The sequence below is a fragment of the Rattus rattus genome, chromosome 6, assembly GCF_011064425.1.
Source record: "Rattus rattus isolate New Zealand chromosome 6, Rrattus_CSIRO_v1, whole genome shotgun sequence".
Taxonomy (NCBI): Eukaryota; Metazoa; Chordata; class Mammalia; order Rodentia; family Muridae; genus Rattus; species Rattus rattus.
Window position 1 is genome coordinate 20463442 of NC_046159.1, and position 10498 is coordinate 20473939.

At 43.3% G+C, this 10498-nt stretch overlaps 1 pseudogene; it reads left to right on the forward strand.

Moving 5' to 3' along the window:
* Positions 1-9702: 9702 nt before the first annotated feature.
* LOC116904576 lies at positions 9703-10131 on the forward strand (annotated as a pseudogene).
* The last annotated feature ends 367 nt before the right edge of the window (positions 10132-10498 follow it).

Below are 10498 nucleotides of genomic sequence, written 5' to 3' on the forward strand. Positions count from 1 at the left end.
TTCTGTTGGCACTCTTATCTGCTGAAATCCACCAGAACCACCTACGAAACTTGAACACAGTGTTCTTGCTCTCATCCCAACCCTGTCTTCCAACCTCTTTACTAACATACAGTCCTCTGTAGTAAAGACATTCGTCTATCTGCTCATATACAAGTTCTCACCATCTAGATCACTTGAATTGCCCGAGTTACCATTGTCTAGTTGTGTGCGAAGTGGACACAGAATAAAAAGGTATCCAGCAAGATATGATAAATATCAGAGAATGAACAAATAAACAGTGTTTCCCTTCATGTGGCTTTTCAGATTTCACTTGTCCTCTTCACTCTATGGAGCCTCATTTATCTTGCATCTTCAAGAGTCCACAATAAATGCTCTCCTTGCTGGTGCCCTGCTGTCGCAGAAGCCACTCTTAGAGGTTCTACAGTCTCCGGTGGTGTCCTCATTAGACTCTGGTTTGAGAACATGGTGCTGAAAGTGGATACGCCATTGGGAATGAAGGGGCCAGAGATGAGCTGAGGAAATTAATTCCAGACATTTTAGAACCCCTCAAGTTTCTGGGCTGCCATTTTCCAGGGGCTTAACCTCAGTGTAGCATAGCAGTCATATAGTTGACTTTTCACTGTTTTTGCTTTCTCCTTTTCTATAACGCCAAAGGCTTTCTTTTGGAAACCAGGAAAAGCAACGAGTTGTCCACGGGAAGTGGGAAGCAGCACTCCAAACTCTGATGTCTATCAAGGCCCAGAAGAGAACGTAAATAAACAAAAACATGGGGGAATATTAGGAGCTAGAGTGAGCCCGACTCTCTGAAGGGATTGAGCCTGGTGTTAAACGTTCCTACCAAGCGAAAACATGGGTCCTGAAATCTTCAAAAGAAGCAATCAATCTAGAGTTTGATGTAAAGTTTGAATTCTTAAATGATCACAGAGAACCCCATTTCTGGGCTGAGCAGTCCCATAAGCTGCCTATGAGCCACCTGTGAGAGTGAAGAGTTCAGGCGTACTGCCTGGGCCTGACTCCTGGCTCCTTGCTCTGTGTTATGAGCAAGGTTATGCTAAGTCACTTAACCCATGCTCCGTTCCCTCCTCTAATATCAGGACAGAGCTTCAAGGATTGATCCGAAGGTGAGGCAGCTGGAAACCTAGCCCCAGTTTCCTTCTTTCTCTGCTCTCTCCGTTCTCCCTTCTTTCTCCTTGCACAGTAAACTGAAACTAACCCTTCTTCTGCACCCTAAGAAACACTTTTTAAAATTTCACTCGTCACACAATTTTCCGGGGAAATCTAGCATGTTCATCCTAAAAGGCACACCGCCGGGCCAGCTACTCGCCCAACTCCCCTTGGAGCTGTCGTATGACGCAAACCTAAAGAGATTCATTCTATCTTCTTACTCGTGTGTTCTTCCAAAGAGCACAGCGGCCATAGTAAAGCAACAACATCTCCAAAATTAAGTTCTGGCAATGTATTCACCAGTGGTCCTGACTAAGAAGTGAAGAGAAGCTCTCCAGAACCTTCTCTCAGGTTTTCAAAGGAGAAAGAGGGAAACGTAACTAAAGGAGAAAGGGAGGGGTCCGGGGCTATAACATTCCAAGAGTAGGGCTCAAAACAAGCCTGAGACTTGCGGAGACTGACCAGTGACAGCAAGAGCAGCTTTGTGCAAGTTGGGAGCAGGGAGAAGAGGGAAGAGCGAAGGCCAGTGCTCGGAGCAGATGGTGTAATGTCAGCAGATGACAGACAGACAGACAGACAGACAGCTAGAGTTACCCAAGACCCAACTAGCTTCTATCAACTCTGACCAAGAAGAATGGTCCAAGGGGGAAAAGGGGTATAAATATGGGGGAGAGAAAATTGCAGCCCTGGGTGTGAAGCTTCATGGAAAACGAATACCCACCTTGGGTCTCAGGCAGATTCCTGGGGACGGAAAGAACTCGGAGATTTAATCACAGAGCCATCGTCAGGAATTTTGCAGGAGTCTTGGTATTCATGCCAACGGATTAGTGATGGGCAACTCTCCGAGCTGTTGAAAGTGAGGAATGTGTAGGTTAGTGAAATGCTGCCCTGCACGGCTTAGCTTAGCTTTGATCCACAGCAAACTCTAACCTACATTATTAAAGAGATTGTAATCGCTTAGCAAAGGAAGTGGTGGTCTCCAGCAGCCAGGGCAAGCGATGCAGAACAAACCACACCGCGCTATCATTGTCTCTCATTTTCCTCCTTTGAAAGCGATCCAGAACTCACAAGGTTGTTTTTTAGCGAGTCTCTCAGCAAGGCTGTGGACAACACATCTTAGAAGCTGAATATCTAGAGACTGAAGAACCTACTGGCTGGAGGTGTCATTGGACCAACCGCTGCATCCAGAAAGCCAACAGAGTCTCATTAACTCAGGGAAGGACTGAACAGGATGCCACCAACTCTTGTTTGGGTCCAGTGACACAAACAGTATGTCAGCTTGCACACGTGGACTGACACAAAGCAAGCAGAGTAACTGACACTCTGCCTTGCATCAGAGACAGGATGGGCTCCCACCAACGAGAAGCCAAAAGACACAGAGCACGGTGGAATGAAGGGAGACAAAGGCTCTTTATTGTGGTTAAAAAAGAAAAAACAAACTGGAAAAAAAAAAAAAGCTCAGTTCTTTGAAGCACTAAGGCAAAACAACTTGAAAAAAAATTTATTAAGAAAATCTCAGCGTGACCAAAGAAATAATTCTTGGTCCGGATGCAAGACAAACAAACAGGCAACAACAAAAAATGAACAAACCTTAATGTTTGATAGGAATTTGTTCAGAGCGAGGGTGGAGAGGCTGGGGCTGTTGTTGGCCTTGTTGCCACTTGAGCATCATGACTTGTTATGGGTACCATGTTTCTCCTGCACTGTCAAATTTGTAATATCTTTTAAGTCGTGAAAAGAAAAATACAGTTATCATCACAAAGGGCAGAGCAATTGAAATAAGAGAACAGTTACTGTACCGTCACCATGTAAACTGTAGGGAGGAGCTGATAACTAAAATCTGGTTCCCTAATGGCCCTTGATTATGTCAATAAAGACGGCAGAAACCAATCACTGGGCAAAGGTGTAGAGGTGGAATTTCTGGGTCCCAGGAGGAAGAGGAGGGAAATATATAGAGAATGGGCTTTTCAGCCAGGCTTTGGAGAGAGGAGCATGAGACAGGTAGGTCTCCTGGCACCAATGGTTTGAAGGAGGATGAGGCAGGATATGCTTCACCCAGCCATTGAGTTATCTGACTGGTTTTAATATGAAAGCTGCCTGGTGTTTTCCATCTGCAGTGACTCAAGTGCGCAAAAGAAAGGGCACAGCCTGGGCAGTTGTTGGGGGTTTGGTGGAGCGAGCCAGGAGGGGTTGGAGGACTGATGGCAGCTCCTGGAGGTCAGAGAGCAAGCTGGCCATTGGCAGAGCTTTGACTGGAGTGGGACCAGTGGCAGTGAATGCATGGAGCTGAGCTGAGTGAGAGCACAGCCCGAGAAGGTGATACCATGGAGTTTTAAAATTACACACAACATAAACAACCATTGTCTGCTTACTATATATCCCTGAAGGTTTGTTTGATTGATTGGTTGGTTGATGGGTTAGCATTTTGTTTGTTCATTAATTTTTATTTTGCATGCCTCAAGGAGCTACATGGAGAGAACTATCTAAAGTGAGGTTTATGTGCTTACATTCTGCACCAACGAACCTGGTATTGGGGCTGGGGGTATAGCTCAGAAGTAAATAGGTTGTCTAGAACATGCAAGACCATGGAGATGATTCCCTTTCACTCTAGAATAATCGTTTCCTCATTAGACAATGACTATCTCCCTCATGTCACTATATAGTCTTTGAAAACACAGCTTTGATAGATATGCATTACTCTGTTACGAACATGCTTGGTTTCAAATGCCTCACTCTTGAACATTTACACTCACTCTAATTAGAAGTGGCAGCGGCAAGGTGGCACCCTCATGTTAAAGAGTTTACTGACAAAGTAATGGGCAAACCAGGAAGGACACTGGGTTAGTGAATTGTCCCAGAAACCATGTCACAAGATGGGCATTTCCAACACCTGTGAAGGCTGATACAACAGAGGAGCCCTGACAGCCGTCCATCAACTCCCACAATGCCGTCAAATGGGGAACGGGGTGAGTTCACTTTGTGTGGCTCCCACAGGTCAAACTATGGACAGAGATGCGGTGGGAGGGAGTCTGGATTCATCCCCATGGATTAAAAATTCCTGCAGCCCAGCAGCGGACTAAGGAACCTTACAATGGAAAAGAGAAGCAGTCCTGGAAAGTGGACAGTTGGAGACAAGACAGCCACTTGGATGAAGAATGTGTGTAGAAACTCCTATGTTCCTTCCAGCAGGAAGACTGGGTGCTCCTACCCTCATTTGTAAAGGGGTCATGAAGAAAATGACAAGTGACAAAGAAGCCAGTGTCATTCACTTTACTGTTGGTATGAGTAAGTGTTATAGTTCAGAGATCCAAGGCACATCACATAATTCTTAGAACAGCTTTGGGCTAGGAAGGGACATTATCCACTCTTACAGGCAAGAATCCAGTTCAAGGATGGCATGATGGCTCAGCAGGGAAAGTCTCTTGCTGTGCAACCCTGACTAGCTGAGCTCGATTCCTGGAACCCACCTAAAATGCTAGGTCCGATGGTGTGAGTCTGTAATCCTAGAGCTGCTGGAGTGAGGTGGGAAGCAGAATCACCTGGAACCTCAGAAGCCAGACAGCCTGGAGTGCACCACTCAGCGGGAATGAGACATATCCTGCCTCAACAAGATGGGAAATGAAACAGATTCCTAGAACTTGTTCTTTGATCTCCATACATGCTGTAGCATGTACACACACACACACACACACACACACACACACACACACCCAAATAGTTAGCTAATTAATTAAAAAGAAATTTGAGCTCCAAAGTGATGAGTAAATTGGCCAAGCCCAGTCCTCAGCTCCTCCCTAACAGCTTCCATGAAGCGAAGACCCCCTCCTCCCTCTCTGAGTTCCCAGGCTTTTGTTTTGTGAGCCAGCAAGCACGGTTTCTTGTTCTTCTGACTGTGTGTATTCAGAATCCATTCTGGTAGGTTTGTAAACCCTTGAGGGTAAGATTATCTGTTATTGTGCTTTTGTATCCTATCCTCTTGTGGCCCAACAATCTGTATAAAAGGCACATCTGGTTCTGCCAGCCTCCTGGTTTGAATTCTTCATAATTTCTTCATCTCTCCCACACTGACTCTTAACCCAGTTGAACAGGAACTGGGGACAAGAGATTAGTATCCATTTCCAAATCCTGGGAGGAAATGAAATATGGGTTGAAGCAGCAGATGCAATGTGTTCATTGAAAAAAAAGCTTGAAGTGGCTGCTTCCTAAATGCCTTTCCTTTCTGGTAGGGCATCTTGGGCGGTCCTAGAACTCATGGCCTGTGAGAGAACACAGTATTTTTGAAGTTTGGGAAGAGTATATTGTTCATTTTGATCAGTGGAGTCAAAGATTTGACTATTGTGCTTCTTTTCAAAACTCTCCCAGTTAACTTTCTGTTGCAATGATAAAACACAGGCCAAAACAACCTGGGGAGGAAAATACTTTGTCTCCTATTAGAGACTTCAGCCTATTCTGAAGGGAAGCCAAACCATAAGGCAGGATCAGGAAACAGTAAATATGGGAAAACACTGCTTCCTGGTTGCTCCTAGATTTATTTACAATCATCTACTTTATATAGCCCTGGCCAGAATGCCTAGGGATGGCACTGCCCATGGTGGGCTTAATGCTTCTACATCAAATAGCAATCAAGAAAATTCCCCCACAGTGATGCCCACAGGGCAACACAGTAGAAGGAATTCATCAGCTGAGGTTCCCCCTTCCCAGGGGTGTCAAACCGACAAGTAGGATTAGCCATCACAGAAACATTGACCTAAAGAATAAGATAATGCTACCTCTGCCACAAGCCAACTTTCAAATATTCATGGTCCCATGCCTATTCTGTCCTGTGCAAAAGCCCCACCATCTGAACCAGCATGGCTCTTCAAGATGTTTGATCTCTGGTAGATCAAGTGCCCCTCATTTCCCCCCTATAGAACTGTCGTAGCTATTCTTGGCCTTTTGTCCTCATATGTTATTTATATCACTTAGACTTCACTCATAGATCACGGGGAGTTGTAGTGACAGTGGTTCCTTCATCTCTTATTTGCAGGGTCTGCAGATTCTCTACCCCACAGCAATGACTGCACTCTGCCCCTCTTCTTCTGGCAGGAAACTCTCCTGTCTGAATAGACACTGTGCAGGTCTGAGGTACCGTTCATCGTCTCTTGATGACAGTGACACACACAGTAGAGTTTTGTAGGAAAGGCTTAACTTTGAGTGGATACATGACAATAACGTCCATGTGAAGACTCCATGTGAAGTTCACCCTACTGGGAGGAGAGACTTGGGCATAAAACCATGCTGGAGTGATTGAGAATAAAGTTGGAGACAGCCTGAAAGAAGTTTGATGGCATGTTTGAGTTGCCAAGCTAACCAATCCTGGACCCAGTTCAGTTAGATTAGACGTCTTATTGTGTAAAACACTTTTAAAAATACACATTTGTGTCTTTGTGTGTATGCATGCGAATATATTTAGAGATTACAGGACAGTGTTGGCAGTCAGTTCTCTCCTTTTACCATATGGGCTCCAGAATTTGAATCTAGGTCATCAGGCTTGGTGGTCACCTTGTTTACTTGTTGAGCCATCAGGCTGTGTGTACATTAGTGGTTGATTGATTGATTGCCTGATCAATAATTAACTGATCTTACATTGATTGAGATGGAACTAGAGCCTCATGAATGCCAGGAAAACGCTCTATACTTAGACCTAAAAATATTTTAAAGACATTTCCTGTTGGATATGTTAGCTTACATTTAAAAGCATCCTAATTAACATGTCGTGTGTCTTTCATTTCCTTCAATAACCTATCACCACTTATGTATAGAGACATTTTGTGAATTTTTGTACATTTTACTCTATACTTGTAATTGTGCTTTTCTGGAGACAGGTAAAGTATTGATTTCTTTGTTGGTCTAAGATTAAGTTTAGAGAACACTTGATGCTGACAATTTATGAAGTCCAGTAGAGCATGTCATGTCATCTGTAAATAGGGCATTTCTCCTTTTACTTTAAAGTTCTCACGCCTATTACTCATTCCCATGTCTTTTTGTATTAGCTAAGACTTCAAGTACAGCAACACTCCTTTCTTGGCTTAGGTATAAAGGTTCATTCTAGATCATTCGTAGTAGGAGTTCAGCAGGGATCTCACACGGGTGTTGGGCATTACAATCAATGTTGCAATATATTTTTTAATAAACATGCTTCATTAAGCTAATGTGCCTTCTTTGTGCTCGTGGGATGAGGCTTGGTTACGAGTATGACAACAGGCTGAAGAGCAACAGACATGAGGCAGAGGCTTACTTTTTGCACTGAAGATGCTCAGAGATAAGCAGTTCTGGCTGTAAAGACAGTGCCACATGCTCTCCTCCACATGTCAAGAAGATGCACTGAAATCTACTGTGGGAATGGAGGATGTGCCTAAGGCCTGAGATCTTACCTCAGCCTCCTGAGCACAGGCGAGAGCCACCACACTCAATTTACCTTGCATTTTCAATAGAGGGCAAATGCAGAACTTCTTGTATTTCATACAGTTAAATTATATATAAATTAAGTTATATATGCATATATGTAAATATGTTAAATACAGTTTAATGCCTCTCTTATCACTCGATTTAGTTTATTTATTAAACTAAAGATTTAGTTTAGATTATTTTAGACTTTCCATTATAGTTCCTCTTGAATCCAAATATTAACTGTGAATCTATTTCTGTTTTTGAAGACAGTTTTCTTTCATGTTTTGTTTCACTTTCTTTTAAAGCTCTCTGTTTTGTTTGTGGATGTCTAAGTAAGTGTATGGTGGCCAAAATGTATGTGATATAAATTATTAACAAAACCAATCTTACAAATGTCTCAATATGAAAGTTTTATAATCTTAATGTGTTGCATGCAGGAGTCTATATAAATTTAATAAAGTTATGATTACATTCTTCAAAAGTTATAGATTATTGGGCTCATTTTCTGGTAGAGAAATGTCAATACTATTTTTATACATTTATTAATTTCTTATATCATTAAAATATATTATTAGAGCTGGGAAATGGTGGTGCACAACTTTAATCCCAGCACCCAAGAAGCAGAGTCAGGTTGATCTCTGTGAGTTCAAGGCCAGCCTGGTCTACAGAATGAGTTCTAAGACAGTCAAGACTACACAGTAAGATCCTGTTTTGAAAAACCAAAAATAAAGAATTGTTAGGTACATGCAATATAATGATTGCTTCATTAACTTGGGGGATCCATTTTTTATTGCCTGATGTTCCTCTTTTTCTCTGTTTAGCTAAATTAACATTATTATCAAATACGAATGTTGCCACTCAACATTCTTTTGGGAATTGGAATTTGTTTTTCTCATCCTTGATCTTAAAGCTTTGGCTTTATGCTGTCCCCGTGGGTGGTTCTGGTCTGATGCATGGTTGGATTTCCCTCACCGTGTTAGCTGATCCCAGCCTTGACTGTTAGCAAGTGCTCCTCCTGATCTTGTGTGGTTTGCCACGAATTCATCCTATCTCTACCTGTGTGTCCTTTGCAATGTGTCTGCCATGTGCTTCCTGTGTGTGTGTGTGTGTGTGTGTGTGTGTGTGTGTCTGTGTGTTTTAGAATCTGTCTCTCCCTCCTTTATTCTAGTCTTGTTTGTGAGACTTCTTTGGCCAGTGGACATTGGTAGGTATGATTTCAGCAAAGACCTGATTATCACTGAACTTGAGTACTTGAGTTTTAATTCATTCTCTGTCTCTGCCTCTGTCTCTGTCTCTGTCTCTCTCTTTCTCTCATTCTCTCTCTCTGTCTCTCTGTCCATTCTTTCTCTTTCTGTCTCTTTCTCTCTGTCGCTCTCTTTCTCTGTCTCTGTCTCTCTCTGTCTCTGTCTCTGTCTCTCTCTCATGCATGCACTTTTAATTTTTAAATTTAAAATTTTTCTGTTGTGTGTATGAGTGTTTTGCCTATATATATATATGAGCACCGCATGTATGCCTGGTAGCCACAGAGGTCAGAAGAGGGCATCAGCTCTCCAGAAATAGAGTTAGAGATAGTTGTAAACTACCACGGGGGTGCTGGGAATTGAACCCAGATCCACAAGTGCAAGATCGACAGGTACTCTTAACCACTGAGCCATCGCTCCAGCCCCCACATATTTTTCTTGTCTTGATTCGCAGAGCAATGCAGATGACAGTTACTTCCAGCAGTATTCCCAGGGTGCCATTCACAGTCTAGAGATGATTTAAAGTGCTCTGTAAAACAGTGCACTGGCTCACAGAAGGAACTAGAGCATCCATGGGTCTTGGTATCTGCAGAAGATCCTGGCAGCCACCCCATGGCTGGACACTGAGGGATGACCTGTCTGCATGTGCTGTCTCCTCTGCCACACAGCTCTCGTGCTGTACCTTTAATCTTTCAGAAGTCATTTCAGCAGGGAAGCTGGATCCCAATCCTACATATAAACTTGTTTATTTCTTCTCGGGGCAAGAGAGTACTATTGCGTACTACCATAGAGTACTTTTCCTAGTCTACTATTGTTCACCTTTTCCCATTGCTTATGTTATCAAGCTTCCTGGATTGTAGCCGCCAAAATGAAGTTCTATCCCTTCGTGACTTCTGACCAAGCAAGAACCGCAAACGGCATTTCAATGCACCTTCTCACATCCGGAAGATCATGTTTTCCCCTCTTTCCAAAGAGCTGAGACAGAAGTATAACGTTTAGTCTATGCCTGTTCGAAAGGATGATGGTGTTCAGGTTGTCTGAGGACACTACAGAGGCCAGCAGATTGGCAAAGTGGTTCAAGTGTACAGGAAGAAATGCGTCCTCTATATCGAACGAGTCTAGCGAGAGAAGGCTAATGGCCCAACTTTCCATGTGGGCCTCTATCCCATCATGATGGGTATTAGCAGGCTAAAGTTGGACAAGGACAGCAAGAGGATCCTGGAAAGAAAGCCAAGTCCCGACAAGTAGAAAAGAAGGAAAATACAAGGAAGAAACGATCGAGACGATGCAAGAGTAGAAATCTCGTGCACGGTTTCAGTAAAGACTGCTTAAGTAGTCAAAAAAAAAAAAAGTTTTAGTTCTCAATATCTCCCCAGTGGGGCTGAGCGCTTCCTCAAGTCAAATGCTGTTCAAGCTATAGCCACATGACTGGAGGTCAGTAAAGGGCTCAGCTAGAGCTAGGCACTCCATGAGGGCGTAATGGGTGAGCGAGGGAGGTAGAGAGGGAGGGAGGGAGTGAATGACAAGGAGGAAGCATGTGGAAAACAGAGGAAACACACGCTTTATTGTTGTGCTGTTGTCTCTGCATTAACAATCACTATGCTTCTGCTAATGCACTGTCCTTACTCAACTGCACTTAGAAACACAGACACGAAACAGAACAT